The following is a 27,689-nucleotide window of genomic DNA, read 5'->3' as shown; positions in this document are numbered from 1 at the left end:
AGTCGCTGTGTCATGACAGCAGCAAAAACAAACCACTTTGATAATTATTCGTACAGCACAGAGGCAACGCTGTGTTATCGCTCCTGTGAAAGTGGTTGCATAAATTTGTGATGGAGGTCTAAATGTGGCCAACATGTGACATGCTTTTAGACGTCTAACGGTAGATGTCTACTGTGAAACATATCGGCCATGTCACGTAGACCACACTTCATTGACGTCTAAATAATGTGTAGCGTTATGGACAGCTTGTAGAAGTCTAAATTTATCGCTATCCCCAAAGTCTCAAGTTAGCCCACTTTTAAACGTGTACTAGCGCGCCTGTTTCCCCGCTTTCATTTTTTTTCCAATAAACGTATCCCCCCTTGTTGCTACAACAGCTATCGATTATATCAACAGTCCCTGTAAATTTCTTGAAACAGGCATATGTAAATGTTAACAGGACTCCTGGACTATTTTTTTCCAGCACTTTCCTGTTAAAACAACAAATAAGTATTTCTCAGTGTGTACGCGATGTGAGATACAGCATGAAACGTGGTTGGAATTCAGGGAGAAATTTGGTTTGACCCGCATTGGTCTGAGACTGATAGGGAACAATATCGGGACGAACCGAGTTTAACCCCAAAGGAGTCACATCGTTCATGTATTATATATACAAAAGTACTTCGCTGTGTGAGTCACCCACCAGAATGAATGAACCATATGAAACCTTTGAAAATATGATCCTTTTCAGAAGCCGCCATCCAAGCCACATTTTACATCAAGCGTCTTCGGGTGAAAGAAAACTCATCTACAGCGTGATTTATAGCACGCGTGTAGCATGCAGAAACGGGAAGTACCAGCTCCAAAATCTCAACTAAAACCGTCGTGATTTTAAATGCTGACTTCCTCGAAGGTTGCTATTCAGCTACGGTAATGAAACGCAGCTTGATTTATGCATACGGACCCAACAGCTACTGTTGCGACATTTTCTTATATACATTTCCAATACCGAGGCGTCTAGACACGAACAGCGCACACCCAGGCGATCTTAGATTGGAAACCTACACATGATATACATTTTGATGTCCCATTTCCGAATGACAGAAAATTGAGGTCGTGCAGACCTAATCTTGGCTGTCGAAAAGGCTTTACAACGCAGAAATGATGTTTCATGCCTTCTCACAAGATACCGTGACAAGTACGCGATGAATGGTTTCGTGCGCTTAAGTATTCAACTAGAGAATATTACTAGGAACACACTCAAGGAGATTCTGTATAAGAGCCCAGTAGGGAGCCATGCATAGCATGTGAACCAGGGTTGACTGCGAAATCGTCTGGACAACTCAAGTCGAGATGGCGCCGTGGACATTCCTTCTCATCGTGGTGGTATTGGCAGTGTTCGACGGGTAAGTTGATAACGTTCGTAATTAGCGGCCCGGCGAGGTGGATAGTTGCGTCCGCTCTTTTCGGTGTCCTCCTCGGTAACTCAGTCGGTAACGTGTTGGCTTGGATCGCGGGTTCAAACCCAGCCGAGGATGGTGCAATGTGGGGGCAGGTAAATATTGCTCCCAGCACCGTGTGTCGGAGATTTCCGGCGTGCATGAAGAGAACTCCAGGCGGCAGAAGTTATCCGCAGCCCTACCCTGCGGCACGTGAAACATATATCGCCATTCTATAGGCAGACAAGCCCTACGTGTTTAGCGATCGAGTGCCTTGATCGATTCGATCACGCTGGCGTCTACTTTCCGACTAAATGCATAGGTGCCTAAATTCCATCACGTTCGCCAGATGCCGCTGCCTCGTACTTGTTATGCGTGCGTGAATGAGAGGATATGTTCGAGAGAGTGTGTTGAGAATGAATGCGCGTCCCGTCAACCAATTGGCGCTCCTAGACAAGTCGTCCAAAAACAGCTGCTAGCTTTGTTCAAATTGGTGAAGGCGGTCGGCCGGTAATCGAAATACAAAAAAGAAAAGAAAAAAATATAAACGTCGTTTGCACAACTAAACCAAGAAATCTATTTTGTTCGCTTTGGTCGTAGAGGAAAGTAAAAGCATAGATAACTACCTAGACGAATCGCAATCGACAATCAAGATAGCGACAAGAGAGACGAGACGGATAGTACTGCTGTATGGTGTACGCGTGACAGTGAATGGGTTGACTGGGGACAAGAGTAGCTTTATGAAAGTTACGTGAGGAGCCCCGTCTTTAATCTTAGGAATAAAGTAATTTTAGAAATAAGGAAACACGGAAAACTTACAGGACAATAACTTTCAATTCGCTTTTCTTTATATATTTTTGCGTTTTTTTCTGGTTAACGTTGTTTTTTTTTTTGCTGCTTCTCTACCGCAGAGGGTACGCAGATGGTGCGAGAGGCCAAACCCAATGGGTTCCCCAACTCATTCGCTGAGTGACTGCAAGTTTCATGAAATGATATGCGGTGTCACCGTGTGACAATGAGCGAATGTCATCCAGTGTAAATATGATTCGCTTGGAATGACGTCAAATTTGCCGGGTGACAGAAGTATTATATCTGACGTCCCTGCCACGTTAAACTACATCGTGCTGGCACTACCGACTTGCTACTACGACAACAAGAACAACCACGAGGCATTCCAAAAAGATCAGACACAGAAAGGCCGAATTGAGAGACCATTACTGAAATAGTGATGCATTTTATGCTGCACACATGAAGTGCGAACCAACTCGTCAATACGCGTTTGCTAAATGTGGGAAATGGGTGTGATTGTCCTGGTTGCCAACATTAAAGGGGTTGTTACCAGGTCATTCCAGGTTATCGTGGATGAACATGAAAGATGGTTCTTTGCACAGATGTGAAGCGACATTGAAAGTTTCACAGCGGAGATGATTATAGAAGCGGAGAACATGGGTACCGCGAATACCGTGAACATTATGCGCCTCTGACATGACAGCCCTCGCCGCCACCAGCGAGGAAGCGCACGAGAAGTCACGTCCTTAGGACTGCCAATGGGAATTGGCGCAACTCTGAGGTCTGTGTCGTCTGCGCCTAGATTGAGAGTGTTTTCCAGGGCTTGTATCTCGCTCAGAAGAAAAACACGTAGGATAATTCTTTTTTCTCAGTATCCTAGTCTGCAGTACAATGCGTCCATGATGCAATGAACCACGTCTGTGAAAGTACCCCAACCCCTTCTAGCACGATTCCAATTTCGCTGCGTAGGAAAAAAAAACATTATAAAACTTGTTTTCGACGTATGTTTCGCCAACTACCCGAAGCATCGATATTAGTTGTGATTTCGGGAAACAACTCTTACAAGATACAACTTTTACAGTGTTGTCGAAAGCACTGCCTCGTAATATCGCATATTCTTCCCCCAGCCAGGTAGAATCGAGGCAAGAGGCATCTCAACTCGCCGGTGGACCTTCGAACGCTCGTTCGCAGAACTCCGTTCCTCGCCTCTTACAAGGACAAGCACTAGGGCGCTCGTGTGATGGATCTGTAAGTATATCACATGGCTCATAGCCGCTGGTGATCTGGAACGTTGTGGTGACACAACGGACGTTCACATGTACAGCTCGAAGCAAAGCTAACTGGAACGCCGCTTTGACCGCCGGAGCATGAACAGAGCCACCTTAGCGGCGCTTACGACAAATAAAGAGACCGACTGACCCACTTGTGCAACGGGAGTGGCCGCCTTGTCACGAGCAGTTAACTCGGCATTGCCTTCGATTGTGGTTGCCATCGTGGCTTTGTTTGTGTTAGCCGCGGTTCTATGACGGTGTATGCTGGCCGACATCTCACGGATGCGATGCCGTTATCTAATTGATACACGCGAAGGTGGTTGAGTTCGCAGAGTAGGGCATTTTCAATATTGTGATACAATAAATAAGGATGACCGTAGTCCAGTGGCAATTTTTTTTGTATTTGCTGTCCGCCTTTGCGTGTGTCAATGAGATCAATGGGTGTCGCATCCGTTTGATATCGCCCATCCTACACCTTTACATAATTGGCGCGAACCCAAACAAACGTCGCGATAGTAACCACAGTGGAGGGTGATGCTGAGTCAACACTTCATGGCATGTCCGACACCTCTGCAGCACATGCAGGACAGTTGAAACACTATTTCCCACAATTTCTCCTGGGCGCCGTTAGGGTGGACAGACGCACTGCTCTCGGGAACCACAATCCCTATCTCGGGGTGAACCCATTCCAGTGATTCGGTATCCTTATTGAGAAAACTCTTCCCAGGTCTCCCGTCGGTGTAATCGAGCTGGTTTGCGTTACCGCACTGGACCCCAAGGGGCCAATCTCCGTCTCCCGTGACGCGTGGTGGTGGCTCTCTTCCCGATTCGCTGGTCGAAGCGGCGTTCTAATTACCTCGGGTTTGAGCTGTGCACATACTGTTCTGATTAGCTGCGACTCCAGGCACGTATGCCACAAGTGTCAACAGCTCGTAAAGGCCTCGTCATAGAGCGTAGTCGCTGAAGGTGTATGGGCACTTTGTGTGACAGCAGGTCATTAATACACTGTTTGCAATCTTTTTACGTCATCATATTGAGTGATCGAAGCCATACTTGTCTCCAAAGCGCTGCGCTTTTGTAATAATATTACCAAAAAAGGGCGTGCTTTCCAAAGTTCGATACATTAAAGGTGCTGTAAAGCAGCACGGAAGCTGTTAATATTGGCAGAGGCATTTGTGAGCTTGCTCCGAAAAAAATCCACACTGCAATTTTTTTTTGTGCGACGAAAAACTAAATATTTTTAAAGGGACTCTGACCAGAAGTTCGACAAATATTTCGTTTGCATCTATTACGAAGGTATAATATGCCTCCAAGCCACACGCGAAATATTTTGGCTGTGCGCGGAGGCAAAGTTTGCCAAACAGGGAGCTCAAAACCGGCTTCGCTTTTCCCCCTCAACTCGCGCAATCGGGGCCGAAATCTAGCCTCTTTGCACTGGACATCCGCCAATTTCCGTGTGTGTGACGAAGTCACGAGGGCCACGTTTCATTGGGCGCCCGGACCGGAAGTTCTGTTGTTAGTGAGTTTGTGAGAGCGCCGGCATCCGTCCGGAAAGCGATCTTCAATATGGACGTCGAAGGCAGAAATGCGGAGACTTCGAGCCCGGAACTTCTTTCTGACCTTTCTGCGATCGAGACATCGAGAAGAAAATTCTGCGTGCTGAACAGCTCGGTAGGCTTTCGAAACGTCGCCGATGCCGCGAATGCGAGACGAAGTTAGAGCTCTACGAACATCAGTTACAGATGAAGCAAACAGCATGAGTCGACTGTCTTCAGGTAAGCGATGAGCTTTTTAACGCACACTGTGATCGAACATGTAAACGTTCTCACAAATTTCGTGTTCTGATATCTAATGCGCACTTGCTGTTCATGGTGCCGGTGTGGCTGGTGTGTCATAATGCCGAAGGAGATCGAATGCTTGTGCTGCAAGGAGCTCGAAAACACTGCCGAATGACTGCAGTATGAGTGCATTACAACCCACAAAGATTTCCAACTTCTATTCTTCAATATGACTGTCCTGAAGGTCGCATATTGAACTCCGTGGGCAGCGCGAACCTATGAGCGACTGTATTCACAAGTAAGTCACATGTGTCCTTGTCGAACGATGTTAAAATTTGGGCGCCCAAAACTGGTTTGGTCCTGCAATAGAGTCGTTAAAAACTCCAGTACAGGGCGCAGCACATAAAAAGGCTATACAGTACACGACTCTGAACTGGAGAAAACCAATATAGGCAGTTTTGTAATTGTCAGTGTGCTGTGTCCTGAGTCACGTTTTTATGTATTGCCCTGTGCATAATGTTTTAGCGTAGGTTTTTAGAGATATTGAGTGTTCTTGATTGTCGATTCAGTGAAAAGCAAAACAATTTTGGGTTCTAAAAGAACACAGCGTGTGTAGTAATGTACAAGGTGTGGGCAGGTAAACTGCAGTTACTCTCAGGTACATGTAGAAATGACAATGCACACACACTGTACTGTAACCGGTTACCTATTTGCCTAAACTATATTTTATGTACATCTGTGTAGACGATGCAGATACACTGCGTATCGCCAGTTTGCAAGGTGAGTATGGCACAAGCTTGGAAAAAACAAGATCATGGTCATCCCAGCCTGTGCAGTGAAGAGGGTCTGGCAAGCCTTTCCCACAGAAAATGCCACAGGCTTCAAGTACCCAAGATCCTAACTGGGGGTACCTCTTCGCACAGCTCGTCTATCACATTTAAAATAATTCAGCATCTGTATTTAGGATGATCTATAGCTCTCAGGATGAGGCATGGTTCATGAGTTCAACATGTTGTGTTGAAACACAACACTAGTCCTTTTTAATGAGCCTTGCGGAACGATAGATGAGCACTCCTTTCGTGACATTGTGTACCATTGCTACAGTGAACAATTTCTTGAGCAAGACTGATGAACGAACAAAAAATAGAGTCTTGTCTTCCAAATATGTATGTTCCTTGTAACTTCCGTATTTGTTAAGTGACCCATGTTGATGTCCCCCTTCATGTAATGCCTGCAATGGCCTTTGAGACATATTCATAAATAAATAAATATCAAAACCGGAAAAAGATGTAACACGTATCCTCTCTTTGTGTGAATGATACATAGACATTCTCAGAAGATTTGTACATAGTCACACTTTGCCTCATTTTGCATAAAGCCTAGTTCCACCTCTTACATCATCTCCACAATCTCCAAAGCAGTACAAGGCTAAAGTAATCAGCTACTACATAAAAAGAAGGAGGGGAGGAAAACAAATGCTGGCACATTTAAAATTCGAAGAAACCTTGGTACTTTCACGGGGCTACTCACGGCTCAGTGCTGGATCAGATCCCGATGGAAAACAGCTTTTCTGAGCCTCAGTGATTGATTCCCTTGATTGCACTGACTGTGAGGCACATCTCATTGGCTTGGTGGCAAGTGGGCTTGCGTCTGATAGTAAGATTTGGAAGAAAGGGAGCAAGGAACATCTCTCTACGGTCTTAAGAAGGATATCAACGTTACCTGTCAAGGTACAGCATTTCATGTTGCTTTCAGTAAGTACAACACTCCTCATAGCATATACCATTCGTGTTGGGAAAGCATGCTGAAGTTAGCTCAGGCAGTGCATCCAGAACTGTGAATCGGGTTCATAGCGAGCACCTGGTGAGAGGGACAGCAACAGTGTCCAGTAAAGACTCTCCAGGAATTTTGTGCAGGTTTGGGGGTCACACCTTTTAATAGTGTTGATGGAAAGCAGGGTGTGTGAAACACTGACTTCTGGTAGATGAATTGTTGTTATTTATAACCAGGTACCCATGTTCTAGTAATCTAGAAAAAGCCTTGGCTCTCTTAGAGGAAATTGCTAATGAATCTGAGTGTCTTTTGTGGAAACAGGTTGTAACTGCCTTTCTATCCACCCTTCTTAGTTGCCCTAGCAAAAGCAAATATGTAATGCTGTACACCATATCTGATGCTAGCACACTAATTGCTTTGAGTGTTCTCAGGCTTCTGAAATGGAGCTACCTCGTACATACGCTGTGCCATGTCAGCAAGAACATAAATCAGACTGCCTTTACTTTTTAAATTGGCCCTTCAGTGCTTCATGTGACTGCTAGAATGGCACCCCCAAAACAATAGGCACCAAGAATGATTTCTGCAATGTATTGAGCTTTGTAAAACAACTTTATTTGAAAATATATTCCAAAAGCCGGGTGACAACCTCATAATGTAGCGTCCTTTACTGCAAACACCGCTGAACACAACGAATAAAAACAGAGCGTAAACGTTTTGTCGCCTATCCGGGTGGCATCATCAGTACAACAGAGGCCAAAGATGAGCACATCAGCCTATCTAAGAGGGAATCTTACACATCCGATAGGGGGCCACGGTATGTATTACAGGCTGAAGCATCACGCCTGATAAAGCAGGATTCTAAGAACTTTCTAGGGTCCCATCGCTAGTCATGAGCAAAGGTTACTGCACCATCAAAATATATGTCCCTTAGGACAGCAGTGGTAGACTGATTCGGTCCTGTTTAGTTAAGCTAAGCATTAGTAGCCCTGGCAACTGGCTCTTTTAGTCTTGTCCCACGTCTTTTGTCTATCTCGCCAATGTAGGTTGCATCAGATTCTATGCACTCAACTTGATATGCACAGTCAAAATGCCTGATGGGCACAGTGCCCTCCAAATAGCGTATGAAATACATTGGATGAAAGGAATGCGGACCACCGATTTGACTCCTTTGATATTGTTTTTGATTGTTCTCTGTTGGAGGGATGATGCCACCTGGACAGGCAATGAAACGTTTACTCTCTTTATTCTTAATTGTTGTGTTAAGCCAGTGTTCTGAGTAAAGCATTTTACACTATGAACTTTGTTTGAATGATGATTAGTGGCGAGCTTCATACCCTGGGCCACTACTCTAACAATTGCTTGTGGTAGTGTGGCGAAATGGAATAACGAGCCTTGTAGACAATTTACTTGGCAATATATTTATTTCTCTCTCATAGGTTGAAGAACCCAGTGTGGTGTTACATAACGGAGGGGCACGTAATTATACAAGACCGATCACCAAAAGGCCTTGCTTTTGACTAGATTAAAATGTGAAGCGATTGTAATATAACAAATGCTGCATGGTGGCGATATGATAGGTTCTCCTCACGAGTTGTCGCCACAGTTACGGTTAGTTGAGAAACTGCATATCCAGGTAGCAGGATCAAATTTTAATTAGGCTACTTTGGCCAACACGCGAGCGTAGAGCACAGTGTCAAAAGCCCTTACAAAATAAAAAGAATACTACATCTACATGGACCCAGAAATCAAGACAGTTTGAAATGCTGTGAACGAATTCCACTACGTTAGTTTTGCCTGAATACCCTTTTCTAAAGCCATGCTGGAATTTAAAAAAAGAAATTGACAGAGTCAACTTAGTTGACAACGTGGTAGTACATGATGTGCTCCATTAGTTTACAGGGAACCCTAAAAAGTGGAGCTGGTTAATAGATAGAAGGAGCATAGTTGTCACCTCTTCTGAAGACAGGAATAAGCTTGAGACCTATGTCCTCGACTCGCACACATACTAAGAACCTTTGACACAGATTAACGTATCTTCATTCCAGCTCTTTCACTTTCAGATGTTCATCTCTGTTGAGTGGTGTCATTCTTGTAATACAGATTGGAATTGAAATGCAGGTGCATAAGGGATGCTCTGAAAGAAAAGTGTTTGGTTTTAGTCCTCTTAATGTTTCTGAAAACGAAAACAAACTTCACGGTGACTATTCTTCTGAAATGAGCAATTCCAGGATGACAGCAAAAAAATATATCTTGCCATATCATTATATCCACCTGGCACTTCAATTGAATAATGGCAGTTGAAGATGACGATGATTCAATTTAATGACGCATAAGCAACTCGGGCTATAGTGTGCCAAAACCATGGTAAAACTGTGACTTGTTAAATATCAGACGATTATACTAAAATAATATACTTTGTTGGTTGGTAAATTGAGATATAGACAAAAACATGATATGATAAAAATAAGCAATTCAAGAAAAGGCAATTGTTGGCTTTGTGTGACTGATGTCGAGTTTGCCACACTACGTGTTGAATAATAATGTACGCTGATACGCTGTAGCATATAGAGTACAATCATACACACGCTCAATATGTGGTGGATATGTGAAACCAATATACACATACTTACATTTCAAACTTTCTTGAAAAAGGCAGTCCAAGTCTGTCGGATTTGCCAGACTCTACACAAAGCCAGTAAGCACAGTGTGGAATGACTGATTCATCTTTCGAAGGCAGAGGTGCAGCTACCACGACGCTTCGTCATCTCAATGCTTCGGAGCGGCATAGCCTCAAAAGGCCATCAGAAGGATCTCATAACGATAACTTGGTCGAAAAAGTGGAGGGTTCTGTGGGATATGTAAGAAAGCATACGCGTTACACAACAGCTACGAGAATGATCGACTGCACCTGCATGGTTTTCAGTACGTAGACTTGGAACTGAAAAATAAATGTGCTAACCTTGTTGATACTACTTTTCCGTCAGGACCACACGAGAGCACATTTGGTTTCTTTAGTTGAAGGTATCATCAGGTCCCCATGCTCCTTTGAGATGCAGCAGACAGAAGTTCAATGAGGCGAGTGACTGCCGTTGCGGTTCATCGCTTCGCAGCAGATCAAGAACAGTACACCGCAACGATAGGTGAAACGTTCAGAATATGGTGACCAACTCCAACACCAACCCAATGACCCGAACAAAGAGGATGAACCGGGAGTCACACAAGTTCGCAGTTCGCAAGCTCGGCATACGGCATCCATTACAGCTGACCGGATACGGAAGCATATATCGAACGCCGTGTACAGATTGAAAAGAAAATCGTAGAAACTGTTGCAGGTGATAAATGCAGGGTATATTTTTCTTTTTGAGGCTCTGTAACAAAAACATATTAACGTAGAAATGCCATTTCATGAAGGAAATTGACAGATATTGCGTGACCACGTGACGCGTTTGAGCCAATTGTGGGTGTTGCGAGTGGCCCCCGTGTTGACGTCATCTTGATGGTGGACCGGGGTGGATATTCTATATAAACGTATGTTTTCTCGGTTTGACGCTAGGCGTGCTGCACTCGGATGAAGTCGAATGTTTAAAATTCGAGTTTAGAGAAACCGTGGGGTTTTAATGCGTGATTTTTCGCATGGAGAGTCCTTGTTGGGTGCTTTATCGACTACAGGTACGAAAGAGCTCCCACAGTTTCTGGTCAGAGTCCCTTTAATACACAAATGAAATTACGGTGAAAAGACCCGGGCCAAGCTTGGTGGGAAACAATCGCCCATTCGTCGAGCAACAGTGTTACATGTCACCAACCCTCTATTGGTTAAGTTCATAAACTGAGTAACCGACTTCTCGAACTATCTTTGAAAAATTTGCTCAAATTAGATAGTTCCTGACATATGCTCTGTCAAAACGCAATAACATTGGTACATCGCGGAAATTGGTAACAGAACTGTCAGCAGAATCACCATGAGAGTGACCTACGCAAAAATGCACCACGTTCGGCGAACCGGCGTGGTGATGGTAGCGGTCCACAGATGTCGCTCTACGCTCGCATTGTTATTGGCATGTTTATGTTCGCAGCCCTACATAGCAGGAACTGCTGAGTCCATGTGGAGACTTAGACACGGCCCGTAATTCGCCACGACCTCTTGCGCGAGCCTACCACACCGGCTTTGGAGCGTGCAAACTTTAAATAAAGCGATAACGATCGCTATGTGAAAGTTGAAAATTGGGGCCCCAGATCTGTTGCCCTATAAAAGCAGAAGGGCGACTCAAAGCCGCCGCTCTGCTTTGTAACTGCCCTCAAGCGGGTGCTTTTTGCGAAATGGCCGTGTTGTCCTGGTCGTACGTCAAAAGAAACATCATTTTGATGTTATGTGACTTGGTTTACATAGCATTTTAGCGCTTGCCGAGATATACCCGACCACATAAAGCCAAGATATGAACATATTTTGTCACCGTAAGCTACAGGATGCTTCTTCCGCGACATGGTAACCCATTTCTCCTTAGTTTAAGTACATTGTATCCGTTCAGTGCGTCTTACGCGGGGTCCCCGTCATATCTTTAGAAGTTGTCAACAGTATGAGGCCTCATGTAAAACTGCGCGTTTTACTGGGGAATTATCCAATCAAAATAGTTACCGTGGCGGAGAGACGTCCCAACCAGCGCAGAGAAACAGCAGACGCGTTTTCTTTACACACGGTTTGGCCGGCGATGACGGGCGGGGTCATCCTTAAGGTCCCGTGAGCGTTGACTTTTTCTGTGACATGTGACCACGACTTGTCCAGAATGCATTGCGTCCGCCCAGCATGGTTTCGTACATTGTGCAATACATTGGGGGGCACCCTTGTTTTTAAAAGTCTACACGCGCGGCAGGACATGCATGCCATGCGGGTCATGTGTGCTGAATGCAAGTGGAACATAGTGTTACCACATATGGAGCTCCGAACAGCATTCTCTTCTGGCAAATTTAAAGGTGATTGGCGATCGTAGTGCTGAGTGAGTGAGTGCCCTTCAGCATATCTATATTGCAACTGATTTCATCTTGGAAAAAGTGTTATATATATTTAAACAAAAATATATGTTTGCAGTTAGCTGGGACACCCTGTATATTGAAAAATCTCCGGAGAGGAGGAACAGGAAAAAAGGATGGCTTACTCACACGATTGCCACGTGGAGCAATCTCAGCCGAGTCCCTCAACAATACAGTCTAAATAGTTCCAGGGCGTAAGTCAAAGGCGGCAAGTCAAACAACAAACATACAGATATACAAAGGTTAAACAATCAAAAACTCAGAATCCACAATAGCCGACGTCCTAGGGGTCAAAGCCGAAAAGAAGGTATGAATGGGTTGTATTGACTATGACGATATTGGATACGGGTTTCACGGTAAAGTGGTGGTTAAAGGTCACATATGTCGATTTTGAAGTGCCCCAAAACTGAGCGCTGCGTGTTGATTAACGAACACTAAATACGTCTGGGAAATATCTTGGTCCAACTGTTTGTAGTTTTTTAGAAAACATTTCTTTTTTAGTTTCCCAGCCCGCCCGTCAGATCGTCGGCAAACCCTCCGCAATGGAGCACCGACGTCACTGCTCAAGGTTTATCTGTCTTGGGCTTGGCATGGACTCTTGACTTGGCCGCTTTGTTTCTTTGCTTTCATTCTCTGTGCATCGTACATTCGAACAGCCGTTATGTTATTGCTAAGACTGAAACAAAGCATGTGAACATTTCTTTGGCACGGCGTCATTTGGAAAGCGCACTTTCTTGTGCTCACCTTGACTTTGATGAGCTGAGGCGATATGATACGTGATATGCCACGGCGAAGATGTCAAGAATGCGACGGTGCTACGCTGTTAGAAGAATTCATCGGAGCATTCAAGTGGTTACCTATTATGAGTGGCTGAAAGACCAAGCAATGCTAATCTCTTGGCTGACAGAGACAGCCGTGAGGACTGAGTTCCACTCTAAGCATGTCGTCCGAAAATGTGATCATAGGATACACGCGGCTCCGGAGGCAAATTGGAATCTGGGCACGAAATCATCTGAAGTGAGATAACCGACACACAAATTTGGAACGTGCCACGGAGGATCAAGGCGAAAAACGAGAGCTAAGGTAAGTCGGCGTTCGGATATCAAAATAGAAAGCTTCATGAATCGATTGTGCAGCTGTCCTACTGCGCTTCCTCTGATATAGTCACGATTAACAACACAACAGTATTGATAATCTAACTTGTGGATTACCACAGGTGCACGCTGAAGGCGGAAATGAAGCAGGGTTAGGCTTGCATCTGGTGCATGAAGACATTGATGACACGTTAGTTGCAGTCTAGCTGCCACCAACAGGTGTGACAATGCGATGTTATAATGTGAGCATTCACTTATATTCCGCTTTTCATGGGCCCATTCTTGCAGACATCTTGGCACCACTCTTAAATCTGCCCTCAACATTGCAACCTCTGCTTTCATAGTGGAAAACAAAGGTCGCCATTCCGATTAACTGCTATCTCCCAGTCCAAACACTTTTGCTGTCCAAACTCTGTTTCCTGTGGACGGGGTGGTACAAGCGCTTCACTGTCGGATATAGAAGGTAGGTTACATTACTTCAGTTAATTTGCCTTTAGCACATTTTTGTTACTGTTAGCTGGATTACCGTTGGGCATACAATCCTTTCTGACACGCAGAAGCTGATGTCGACACCGATGACGTTTTAGAATTTTCACTCTCATCAACATCCATTGAGGAAGGTGCATTTACTATATGTGATTGTTTGATTGAAGAATAGCCCAGAATTCATGTTAACATTGTCTGCTCTTATTAATGCACTGTCTGTGTTCTGAAAGCTAAGAAAAATGGTAACTATTTTGAATTGAATTGAATGTTTATTTCATCAAATAATATTTGATGGGGAAACTGGGGAAAAAGCTACAGCTAGCTTGACTAGTTCCCACCTCCCAAACACTTGACATGCAAGGAAAAGGAAATGACCCGAGCATACATGGGCATACAAGCAAGAGGGAAAGATAACAAAAAAAATAATAATAATAATAACTGTTCAAAAAGGCAGATAGACGCTATGATAACGATTCGCATCCGTAGTTGGTTCGGACACGCGGGACGTTCCAGTTAATTTTATGGCGAATATTGTAGGAAGTTATATTTCGTTGTCCTTTAATTAGTTCAGACATTGAGGAGTATCGGCGAACATTTCTCTGTAAACACTGGAGTCTCTGTTCATAGATATATAAAACATTTATAATACTGTCAAGTTCAAAAACCCTTCTGTAGTCTCGCGACATCTAATATTCGCAATTACACGAATTACACTCTTTTGTAAAACTAGCAGACGTTTCACATTACTCATCGAAGTTGTCCCCGAGATTAAGTGACAGTAGTTAAGATGCGAGAAAAATAGGGAATTATACATTAATAACTTAATGCGGAAGGGGAAGATGTGTCTATACCTACTACATATACCAACTATTTTGCACAGGTTCCTCTGTATCCACTCAACATGTTCATCCCACTATAGCTATTCAATGAAAACTACACCTAAGCATTTGACAGAGTTCACAATTAAAAGTGGTGTGCCATTATATACTAATTGGCTACTTACTTGTAACAACAAACAACGTTGGGCTAGTTGGTAAGGATACAGCTTGGTAGAAAAGCGCACAGAAGACACGGACAAAAGAAGACGACACCACTTGCGCTACTCACAACTCTATATTTAATCAAAAGACACAAAACACGCACATCGCAACGCCCCTTACGGCAGCAACAGCTTCAATCAGGGTCATCCCAAACAGAGATAAGAGGCCTCCACCCGCTGCTATCAAGGAAGAAAATCTCCCTCTCCGATAATGTTACCGATGTCTGACTCACACACTTAACGCCCATCTTACTGATAGCATAGACCTCTACTAATTCTCTAGTCAAGGCATTAGAGGACACCACAACAACTACAGTGTCTTGAAAAAAAAATCGGGTTGCACACACATCTACTGCAATGCAACACAAGATGACCAGAGGGTGTGCCTCCCAAGGATCAAGCATGCTCTCTGAGCCTATATGTGATGTCAAGCATGTTAAGCATTTTGTGTCCTGTCGGCTGGGTGTGATCTACAGTATCCCCCTCTCATGTGGTCGATGTTATATAGGCCAGACGGGTCGGTGCGTCAATATAAGGCTCAGAGAGCATGCTTCATCCTTGGGAGGCACACCCTCTGGTCATCTTGCGTTGCATTGCAGTAGATGTGTGTGCAACCCGATTTTTCAAGACACTGTAGTTGTTGCGGTGTCCTCTAATGCCTTGACTAGAGAATTAGTAGAGGCCTATGCTATCAGTAAGATGGGCGTTAAGTGTGTGAGTCAGGCATCGGTAACATTATCGGAGAGGGAGATTTTCTTCCTTGATAGCAGCGGGTGGAGGCCTCTTATCTCTGTTTGGGATGACCCTGATTGAAGCTGTTGCTGTCGTAAGGGGCGTTGCGATGTGCGTGTTTTGTGTCTTTTGATTAAATATAGAGTTGTGAGTAGCGCAAGTGGTGTCGTCTTCTTTTGTCCGTGTCTTCTGTGCGCTTTTCTACCATGCTGTACTTACTTGTATTTTTATTTTTCTGACCAAAACTAATAGCTTTCGTTTTATTAGTGTAAATGCGTAAGGAGTTTTCTGTGAGCCATTTGACTAGGCGATAAAGTGCAGTCATTTGCAGTGTCAATTAACGAATCAACATCAGCACCACCAAAAAATATACTGGCATCATCCGCATACAATGCAAATTCACATTCAAACTGACATATCATCATCAAGATATGGAATGAACAAAAGAGGCCGCAGCACACTTCCCTGTGGAAGTGTGCTTCCTTCATTAACATTTATTCCCTAACTTTATCCAATGGTGACAACAGGTCATGTCCAAGTTGCACATATTGTTCTTCTAAATAATATATCAACAACTGTAAAACTACGCCACGTACCTCGTGTTCCAACTTGAAAATAAAGATATTATGATTTATACAGTCAAATGGCTTGCTGAGATCAAGGAGTACACCTAATGTTAATAATTTAGATTCCAAATGGTTAATGATCAGTTCCTTTTGTCTCAGCAAGGCAGTTTCTGTAGACCGTCCACTCCTAAAGCCATGTTGAAAGTCATCGAGAATATGGTTTTTATCAAAGAATGCATTCAATCTGGAATGAATAATTTTCTCTAAACACGGGGAAAATATCGGCAAAACTGAAATCAGGCGATAATTTCCCAGGTCATTCTCACTGCCCCCCTTCGAAACAACCGTGACCTTGGCTATCTTCATACGAGTATTTGTTGGGAAGACACCAGTGCATAATGACAAGTTATGTATATGAGCAAGAGGAGCAGAAATTATGGCTATTACGAACTTAACTGGTTTAATTGTGACCTCGTCTTTCTCGCACGCGTTGCTGTTTCTGAATCTCGAAAACACCTTACATGCTTCACTTTCTGAAACAGCTCGAAGAAATACTGACTCGCGTACAGGCGATATGGACGACTTCATGAAGTAGCATGTAGTTCGATCTTCTTCAGTACATAACTGATCAACACTTGCGAAATGCAAGGTCAGTGGACACGCCAGGCTCTCACTGGCCTCGCAACTAAGGACGCCACACCGGCAGACGCCCCCTGGTCTCTGCCTGTGACAGCAACCTTCCTACGTTTTCCGCACCACCAGGAACGAAGAGAATAGGTTCCCCCTCAAGTCCTTCGAGACCATTTTTATGCTCTGGTAGACGCGAATTTTCCTATCTCTACCGCACCATATACCGATGGCGCAGCTCGCGATGGCAAATCCGCCTCGGCATTCGTCATCCCGTCCGAAGGCGTAGTCGAAGGACGTCGCCTGTCGCATCAGACTTCATCCACAGCTGCGGAACTCTATAGCCATGCTTTTCTTTCTGCAGCATGTCGTCAATTTTACCTCGCGGGAATGGGTCGTGTTCACTGACTTTACATGTGTGCTGCAAGCAATTGAAAATTCTGGCATGCGAGGCTCATCATCCGCACTGCTGGTGTTGGATGTGTTAAGGGCTTACAACTTTGTCTACGAAGCATGGCACAGGCTGGTTCTCCAATGGGTTCCCGCCCATTGCGGTGTCGCAGGGAACGAACAGGCCGATCGCGCTGCAGGAGCCGCTCTCTCGTCTCTGAGAGGGACGCGTATTGCGCTGCTGAGAGGAGGTCGTCGTTCCGTCCTTCGACGCCTCCAGACCCCTCTGGCTTCCCGCCAAAGAACCGCTGACATTCTGCTTCCAGCCATGGTGGGCCGAGTTGATCCAGCGCTTGCTTTCCGCATGCCTAGACACAGCTCTCGTCAATACGCCACATTAGTTAGACACACGCCTCGTCAATAGTGCGCCTCGATGTGGCTTTTACAGCTCAGTGGTGTTTCCGCTTGAGGCAAGTTGGCTCTCCTCAATGCAGTCACTGCGGTGCTATAGAAGATCTAGAGCACATTCTTCTTCATTGCCCACACTATCAACCTTCCCGAACCGTACTCTCGGCCATCTCTCTCACAAAATTGCTTGGTCCCTGCCCACATCGAGCCCTCCAACACTCTGCCCTCAAAGCTATCTTCACCTTTCTGGATACCATAGGACTTCGATCCTTATTGTGAAGGGGCTCATTATCTCATTCCCCGCATCACCACCAGCAATGGGGTAGAGTGTCGCCCCTGCGATGAAACTCCCCATCTCGAAATAAGGTTGTTGTTGTTGTTGACTCGTCTCATTAAAATTTAGATGTTCTCAACAGTATTATTTCTAATGTGCAAAATCATTATAAAGTAAACATGACTATCCATTTCCTGTCATCATTTTTTTTTCTGTAGCGGTGAGCATCCCTAGGTACGCATGCAACAAATTGAGTCTGTTTGGGATGACGAACCCTCATCACCTCATCAGCATTCGATGGTTGATGAATGTTCATGTTCTAAGCCACATGGAAACTTCAACAAACAATTCATGAAAACGCCAGTCAGTGTTAGCACCATGAACTGAACATGGACTCTCCTGCTACCAGTCAGGGATGTTACATTTCAGGCACTCATTCCTATTCATGAATTACTTGTTGACTTTCTCCCAATGTAGAGCTCGCCACAGCTCAGTTAGCTCTCTGTTAATGTTGCAGCTTGTGTTGTGTTTCTCTGTCGGTGTGTTCCAGGCTCACAGTCAGATTAACAGTTACATTGGATCAGGTCAGGTTGTGTCTCATCCTGTCCTTGGCTGCTTGTGTTCCACTATGGCCCTGTTTGCTATTGCAGAAGAAGAAAAGACCAGAGAAAAACACGAAAACAGCGATCTGGAAGGCTGTCTCTTCTAGTGCTGGCATGGAGGCAATACAATGAGGTAACATGTTCCATTCATGAACGGTACATAGATCACAACCGCAGCCAATTATTCAGATTTTTCTGGAACTATTTTGCCATTTTGAGCTGCCCATTTTTTCTTTCTTTGAGCTTGATGTGATTCCCCTCTTGAGATATTTTAAGATTGATGATCCTGTACAGTTAGTTAATTTTGAAGCTGTACTGTGCTGAGGTACAAAAAGAGAACTGCCATGTCTGCATTTGAATATATCTGAATAGCTTGTAAGTAGTTTCCTTCTGGACATTTGTATTTGCATCAGGTCTCAATATTGCTGATTGGTGGAAAATGTAAATAAATATATTTATTTGCTTGCCAAACAATACACAAGCGTCGTCTTTTCTAGTGAGATATTCCCTGTTCACAAGACATAAGTTGCAAGGCAAGGGGTTGTAGGGACACAATGATGGTGGAGGCTAGCATTGTTTTTGCCACATCACATATATTCACTGTTATTCGTGTGCGCATATATGACTAGTAATGTACAGCATGTGCATAAAATATAATTTCGTATGCAGCCACACATATGGCTCAGAAGTTTAGATAATGCACTACATAATAGATGTCCAGGCATATATAATTGTACTTCATGAGCGATAGTCATGCTATAGCATAACTTCCGTGAAGACTCTAGTTGCATGGGCCCTGAAAGCAGGGTGTCAAACCGAACCCGAGCCCGAACCGAAAACCGTACCCGAACCGTTATTTTTGCCGGAATTGAACCTGAACCCGAATCGGAGCAGAATCGGAAAAATATAATAGCGGTTCGCAAAAAAACGGTTCGGACGTAAAAGAAGTCAGAATAGGCGTTCAAATGCCTATCAATCACCGAACGAAGACACATTGGTGTTCATATCATTTGGCAAATTTTCACCTAGCCGTCAAACGAGGACGTATAGTAAGTGTGCTTTCAGCGTCCTTTTTAACACGTTGAAGCGCAGTTGTCCTTGTGAGCGCCGCCGCTAGCGCCAAATGCACGCGTTGCGGCGTCTGCTCTTCAGAGAGGAAGCGCCACGCGGACGAATAAAGCAGGAATGTAGTTGGTCAGTTGTGTAGCTCTACAAAACATGTATATGACTAAACTTGCGCGCACGTTCCCCTTTCCACTTGAGCAGTAGAAATTAAACAAGTCAGAAACATGAGAACTGGAGAAGGAGCGTATACGCAGAACAGTGCCTGTTTGATTGATCGTGGCTTGAAAAGTAAATGTAATTCTGCGTACTGCTAGTGCAGTTGTGTCGTGACACATTGCCGTTGTGTTGTGGATTAACTGGTACACTGCTGTGACCTCGGACGGAGCAAGGGTGGCAGACGTTCTTGTTTCGTCATGCTTCGGTACGGTTTCAGGTCGATTCACGCTGCGAATGCAATGAATCAGGGTGGACGCTATTTGAAAGCATCCATTACACATTTCTCTCGCTAAAGGGAGTAGGGGGAAGATGGGGCAAGATGACAGAAATCTCCAATTGAATATGGATTTTTTTTCTTTCGTGTAAAAAAAAAAAAAACTGGCCATACGCACATTCTCAGAGCTCTAGAGCTTCTGATCTGTATATCAGAACGGACGTAGCCGGGTCTAAAGTAAACACAGAACAAGAAATTCAAAAATGCATATTGTGTCACCTTGACGCGGCCCTCGTGGCAAGACGAGACATCGCGTGGAGCAAGATGAGACACGCCGCGGTAATGGACTACCTACGAATTAGTGTTGGTATCCAAGCACCTACACAGCCCCCTTGAGCTCACCGCCCACATGACGTGCAGTAAAACCACACCAAACCCGGTGCTATTTCCCTTCACTCTTCCTTGCAAACAAGGCACCACCGGTCTGATGCGTCGCTAGTCGCTCGCTTTTGAGTGTGCTTCCGCGTTGCTGGAAATATCCTAGGAAACAGGACAATTTGCTGCAAATCCTAGGCAATAAGCAAAAAAGATTGTCTGAGGAATAAGAATAAAACTACCTGATAGTTGACTTATCAGTTCCTAAATTACATTAACTATAAAAGTTGTCGCGTCTTACCCTGTGCATATTATCGGGTGCGTTAATTTTTCAGTTAAAGTGGCTCTGCGGACTAAATATCGTGTCTTTAAAATCCTACCATAGTCATGCTACTGAAATCTTCTTGTCTCACTTTACATTCGTGCAAACTATTTTGGCTCTACGTGACGCGAAAGCTAAACGAAAATTAATTTTTATTTTTGAGAACTGTGATGTCACGTTATGCTCCAACGAAGCGCCCGGCTTCGCGTCTTCCGGGGGGTTCATTCTTCGCACTCTGTTAGCGGAGCCCACTTGACATATCATCCAAACCCTCCAAACTTGGAGAAAACACAAAGGAGCAAAAATGCATCTATCCCATCCCCCCTCTCCTTTCGATCAGCCACACATGATTTCTCGACAACGTGATCTTCCCCGGAAACCAGCGTCGTTGCTAGGAGTGCTAGGAGACGAGTGCCTTCCCCAGAACATGATATCATTGCAATTTGTGGGCTTATGATTTCCTCGCTCGCTGGTCACGTCATCGAAACTTGTGGAGGCACAGCAGATCTTCGACAATTGACAGAAATGCACAGCTTTCGTAAAAAAAAAAAAGAAAAAAAATGCGATTTCGCGTATAGAATTCTTGAGGCACCTCCTTTTCATGGACTAAATAAGATAAACCCTGTTTCCGAGTCCGGAGTGACACTTTAAATACCGGATAGCCAAGAGTGCCCATGTTTTGCATATATCTAGATGAATGAAAAATGAAATAGGATGTGTACTTACACTGACAGAGTAAGCCTGCAACACGGTGCTGCACAGCTGACAAGAGAAAGGATTACAGAAAATCACGCGTTTTTTACGGGTCTTTACATTGCAGGCAGAAGTAACCGATCTTTTCTTTTGCTCCGTCTTCAACGCAACCACCAATACCGGTAATTCTGACGCGCAATAAACATGCAGAACCACCTGCAGAACCACCTGAGAACCACCTGCAGAACCACCTGACATGCAGAACCACCTATGAGTAAAGTTTCAAGCGCATGAAGCAATGTGTCTATGAGACAGGCGGCGTCGAGCAAGAAATGTCGCATCTTGCCAGGTGTCTGATCTTACCCCACCTTAACCTTCGTGACCACTAAAAACGTCAATGCAGACAACAGCAGGAAGCTACTAGCCACACATTTCCTGATAAAAGTAGTTGTATACGAGATATAGAATGGAACCGTTGAACCGGTTCGCGAACCGATTCGGGGCTGCGAACCGGTTTGTGAACCGGCTCGATTTCTGGCATGGTCGAACCGGAACTGAACCGGAACGAAATACAAGCCACGACGTACTTTTTCTGGTTCGACACCCAACCTGTAAAACTGGCCTTTGCCAATCTTTTTAGTAACGTGTATCTAACTGTAAATGCAGTGGAGTATGCTGCAGGCATGGATATATCTTACAGCTGCTTATCATGTCCTACATGATAAATATTAAACACTATAAGTGATGTGATCAAATATTTCTGCGAAAGGAATTAATTCAGAGGCTGACCACGAATGTCTCCCATTGCGAGAGTCACATAAATTCCCTCTATATACTTTTACACGCCATGGGCTGAGTTGTGAGTTGAAATAGCACTCAACAGATGGATAAGGTTCACCCGCTGATTGGATTTCTACAACCTATGCTATGCCCTAATTCTTCAGACCCCCGAAACAACATTTCTAAGTGGCAATATGTGCTCTGATATTTCTTTGCATTTGCATGGTGTGCAACCACATGGCTTCTGGAGCTTTTGCGTGCATGTTTTTGTGCTACGGTTCTCACTAAAAACAAAATCCAGATGTTAGACATGAAATACGGTAGTTTGTTGCGTGCTACACGATGCAGTATCACATGCGAGTCTGTGATTCAAAGAAAGCTTCTGGCAGATGCACAGAATCCCACAAAAATTTTAAAATGTGATTGGTAAAACTGAATGGAACCGATGATCAAGAGCGCCTGGTATTGGAAGATATCTTTGGTCAGAGAGCTCAAAAAGTGCATAGAGCTTAAGGTCTGGACATGACCCGTTGCAAATGGATGACCTACACGTTGTTGTGACAATATATATGGGTTATGTTTCACAAAAAGGCGTTCGTCCAACTCAAAAATACTTTGGCGTGGCTGTGCTCACTAGGTGGGTTATGTGGTTAAGTCATTTTTTTAAATATTAGCACTGGGAAGAGCAATGCAACAGGTTGCCTTCTGCTTGCATGCAGTGTTCAAATATATCAACGTAACGTTTTTAAATATGATTGCAGTGCTTCGGGACGCCACGTGACTGCCTATTCAATCCACTGTGTTTTTGTACCAATGACGCTCTATTTCCGGTGTGTGCCAGGAGGCACGGTTACTGATAATCAGCACCCAAGAAACAGAAATTAAGCTTGCAATAAAAAAGGTGCCTCCTTCAAGGAGGTTTTGACCACTGGTGTTTTGCTATAATTAATTTGTTTGTTTATGTCTGTGTCGCTTGTTTGCCAAATGTTTTGCCGGGATCCCCTCATCGTGGATCAACTACGTCACAAACTGTGCATCAGAAAATGTCTGCAAGCAACCCCCGATAGAAACAGGAGGTGAGTAATAGCCCAGAGAACGATGAAGCAGAAGCGGAAAGGGTACTCTCAATTACAAAAGGTCACCTCCCCGGTTGAAGAGGGTTGTCTCTCCATGTCGGGCATGTCCATCAGGCACTCCTTCGTTTACAAACTCGTCAAATATTTGCTGCAATGTAAGACTGGGAAAAAACCTTCCTGGTTCCCCAAAGTCTCAGAACTATTGCATCTAATTTCAATACCCAAATCTCGCAAGCCTCAACAGCAAGCCTCAATAACCTGCTCGACTTGTCGCCAGATATGAGGGGGGACTATTTGTCTTGGAACATGACAGAAAAGTGTGTCACGTTGTCGCCAAGTTGGATGGGGACAGTCTCCACCAGAGGTGGGCACCCTCACGAGGGCATGTGGGGGCGAGGGTTTCCTCACCCTCATCTCACGATATCTGAGGTGAGTTGAGGTGAGGGCCATTTTATCTGGTGATGTTTGAGGTAAGGTGAGGTGAAGAAAATTTAAAAAAAATGTTTGAGGTGACGTGAGGAAAAATTTTCTCCCAGAAAATTGAGGTGGGGTGATGCTCGTGAAGACAAACGCCCACCTCTGGCCTCCACCATCCCATGAGCAGAAAGTTTAACAGAAGATGCACAACCTACCACATGATAAACGACGTCTGGCAAACGGATCTCGGTGACTTTTCAGAGTACATGCGCTTCAACGGTGGTTACCGTTACGTTCTCGTGGCGATAGACCCCCTCTCCTGTTTTGCGCGCACCCTCTCACTAAAGACAAATCATCCGGCGAAATGAAAAAAGGCAAGGACAGGACTTTTTCAGGGCAGGTAACCTTCTTACACACATCTTTTACAATACAGGAGGGAAATTCTACAAGAAGACTGTCAAGGAGTTCCTCGCAAGAAAAAAGGTGGTTCTATATTTCATGTTTTCTTCTGTAATAAAGGTCTCAAAAGCAGAACGATTGATAAGAGCTGTGCATTACAGAATGTTCAGGTATTTCAGGGTCACCGGAAAATACGACTTCGTTTCTGCACTTCCCAAAACCATGCATGACTACAACACCACCAAACACAGAACGGTGACTCCTTGGATAGTCCCAATTACTCTGGGGGGTCGTAATGAGTTCTAGTTGCTAATTTAACGGTGTCCACATTCCCTGTGCGTTGCCGGTAGCCTGTGGTCAACGCTACCACCTCTGTAGGCAGCAGACAGTATGAGGATCACTAAAGTTTGTTGAATTTTTACTTACAGGAAAGAAAGAGACCTTTGGTCCAACGTCACTCGGGCCCTCCATTAATGTTGAGTGTGGGCATGTGAGCTCTATTGATCTAATAAGCGAAAATCACCTGAAATGGCGGGATCCGACTTAGGCTTATCATGAAAGTATCTGTCATGTTATCACCTCCGGGAAACAGCGACGACGACGAGGCATTGGCATCGACGGACTGTGACGACATCGACGGCGAGGTGACGAGGAAGAGAACGGAGGAACGGACTGGCAGTTCGAGCCTGGACTTCGCACGGGGAGAATAAACGCTGAACACTCTCACGTCGTTGTCTTGTTGTAGGTCCGGGAGAGATTTAACTGGCGCGGTCGACAGGATTCCCGACAGGATCACCCAACCTCACGCTCCTGGCGGGACACGTGGATGGAGTGGTCCGGCCAACCTACGTCACTACTCGGATCACTCCGAAGCAGCGGCAGCACGGCGGATCGGACGGCGGATCTGGCCTACCGATCTAAGGCAACGGCAACCACCGTGGGCTGCGTGGCATCGGCTGCAGCAGCAGAATTCTTGCAGTGGAGGACATCTGGCGAGTCCAGGGACGGGTGAGAACCTCAATTGATTTTCTCCCGAAGGACCAGGTCAATGGTGAGGACGAGGGGAATGGAAAGGGCAGAACAGGTTAGGGATCTCGCGCCGGAAGGGACACATCAGACGCCATTGTCTCCTGGACATATGGAAGGGGTGACCAACTCTGAGCAGGACCGAAGAGTGAACGCGACCGCTGATCTGGGGGCGGACCGAAGGTACTTGGCGCTTAGGTTACAGATTGAGTTGCAAAGGTTAAGGTTGGCGATAGTGCAGACACAGGTGCAGGCTCGTGGGGAAAGCGCGGCTGGAGGCACGCGAAGGCGCATGGGCGAGTACGCTGCAGAACTACGGGCTACCTTGCCCCCGATCACCCGATCTGGACGCCTTGGTGCCAGCATGGTTTCGGAGTGCTGACGCGTTATGTAGTTCCCTGGAAATTCCCGAGTCTGTGCAGGGCGCTGTGATCCTCCCTTTCTTGAACGAGCGGATGCGAGCTTTCGTAGCTTCCCAGACGGTCACAGAAATCCCAACCTATGGGCAGTTGAAGACGTTCATTCGTAAATAGTTAAGGCTAACGGCGAACACGTACAAGCGGTTATTTAACAGCGCTACGAAGACGACGGACCAGTCTTGGAATCAGTTTGCCACTAGGGTAGAGACGTTGTTGAGGTATTACTTGGACAGTCGAGGCGTTCAGACGCTGGATGACCCCAGGAAACTAATGATATCAGACAGACTGAAGGAAGAAATGTCTGAGGAAATGCAAAGGTTGGTTTTGTAGGGTGAAGTAATTCAGTGGCTACGTCTTAGGGAGCTGGTTTCAGCTGCAGAAAATTTCGAGGAGTCGTGGCAGGATGTGGTTCACGCGAGAAGACACGGTGGGGTCACGCGAGATTATCCGAACGGCCATGTTAGGTCGGACAGGGATACCGCACGGCCGCGTCGGACAGGGGACAGTGACTATGGGAACCCGAGACTCTGTTACCAGTGCCGGAGGTCCGGCCACATGCGTAGGGCTTGCCCGGAGCTTCAGCGGGGATCGGAGGGGCAACGGTCTGTATCCCGGGCGGATGGTCCACGGAGGTTAGTCGCAAAGGTCGGGTTCCAGGGTACAGACGGAACAGTTCGGGACCGTGCGGACTGGGTGGACATTGCCATAGAAGGGAGAGCGGTCACAGCCAGAGTAGACTCATGCGCGGATGTAACGGTGGTGCACCCGAGAGATGTACCAGCGAACTGTTGGGCACAAGCGAGGGGTGTTGTACAGTTAAAGGGTGCCTTCGGAGCTCCGGTTGAGGCAGAACTGCGATATTTGGATATCGCGCTGAAAGGGGAGAATGGGGGAGTGGGAGTTTCTCCTCAATGTAGCATCTTGTGTACGGTTACTAGTGAGTTGTCGGATGACGTCGGTGCCCTGATCACGCCTCAAGATTACGAGGAGCTCACCAGCTTTGTACGCAGGGCCAAATCTGAAGCGGAAGAGATGTTCGCTATAGAACGCTAGGTGGATGCAGGTGCAGGGATGACCATGATGGGTGAGCACGTAGAATTGGAACACAGCGTAGCGGAGGAGTCAAGGGAAGCCGGCGCAGTTGTAGGAGCAAACAGTGTAGGGGTAGCGGGCGAATGTGCGGAACCCTCAGATTTACAGTTTGCCAGGGAGCAACGGGAAGACACGTCCCTTTCGGACGCGTGGGAGCACGCCCGAAGCAAGACCCATGGCATGCTCATTGAGAATGGAGTGCTCTTTCATATGGAAAATGTCAATGGTAAAATACAAATGCAACTTGTTCTACCACAGTCTCAGAAGGAGACAGTCTTAGACTTAGCGTATGACAGGCCGATTGGAGGCCATTTATCAGGAAAGGAAACGCGAGCCCGAATAAGGAGTTCCTTCTATTGGCCAACGCTAGTAGCAGATGTGAACAAATGTTGCGCGAGCTGTCATATGTGTCAGACGTTTGCCCACCCCCGCGTATCGGATCGTGTTCCAATCACCCCACTCACCAGACCGGAACAACCGTTTCAAAGCGTGTATATAGACTGCATAGGTCCGCTGGAACCGGCGTCCGCGAGAGGTCATCGTTACGCCCTGTGCTTAGTAGACCTCTGTACACGTTGGACATAAGTGATTCCTCTTAGAGCCTTAACAGCAAAAGCGTACGATCCACGGCGGTACGTCAAAGCAGCTGAAGGGTACTAAGTACTGAACAAAGAACGAGCTAGGCTCAAACTTGAAAATATGGTACGGTGGCGTTGTGACAACTGCAAGATGGAAAATCGAAAGCCGCGGGATAATGCCAAGATCGTCAGGTGGTTGGACGGAAGCATGTCGGTACATTTGAGTTCGGAGATATTTCATATCCACAAGCAGTCAGACTTTAGAGAGGGAATAGGTCTGGAAGGACAGAAATTCTCCATTACCAGGCTCAGGCACTGGGCGACGATCGAACGCGAAGCGTGCGCAGTCGTGCGTGCACCCGGCGGCTGGACACTTGGGTATTCGGGGAAAGGATAATGTAGCTGCAGATTTCTTGTCGAGGTCGTGCACTTGATCGGGCCGAGGGTTGGAGAAATGTATGCATTGGTCGAGGGTTTAATTATGGGAAATAACGTGGCTCCCTGCTCGGGACGGTTGCGGGATTTTAGTATAACGTTAATGTCAACTGTGTTTTGCTTTTGCTTCTTGGAGTTGCTTCTTGGAGTGGTCGTTCGTGGAACGTGTCAGTTAAGGTGTTAACCGGTTCAGGGTCATATCACCTCTAAGTCCGCAGCGTATCGTGTCCCTCATGTGTATTCGCCAGCCTTCATCAACACGCATGAAACGTGGACACGATTTTATACTCGAAAGGAGGGAGGTGTCATG

General features: G+C 45.6%; 1 long non-coding RNA gene across 1 annotated transcript; it reads left to right on the top strand.

The window, feature by feature from the left end:
• The first annotated feature begins 1,171 nt into the window (after window positions 1-1,171).
• LOC135379060 (uncharacterized) lies at window positions 1,172-27,689 on the top strand. Its single transcript, XR_010418693.1, has 4 exons — window positions 1,172-1,385; window positions 3,335-3,455; window positions 22,699-24,837; window positions 27,675-27,689. It is a non-coding gene; the product is annotated as an uncharacterized LOC135379060 (long non-coding RNA).

Source organism: Ornithodoros turicata, chromosome 1 (genome assembly GCF_037126465.1).
Source record: "Ornithodoros turicata isolate Travis chromosome 1, ASM3712646v1, whole genome shotgun sequence".
NCBI lineage: Eukaryota > Metazoa > Arthropoda > Arachnida > Ixodida > Argasidae > Ornithodoros > Ornithodoros turicata.
The sequence above is the reverse complement of the archived record's forward strand: the minus strand, read 5'-3'. Positions and strand labels throughout refer to the sequence as shown.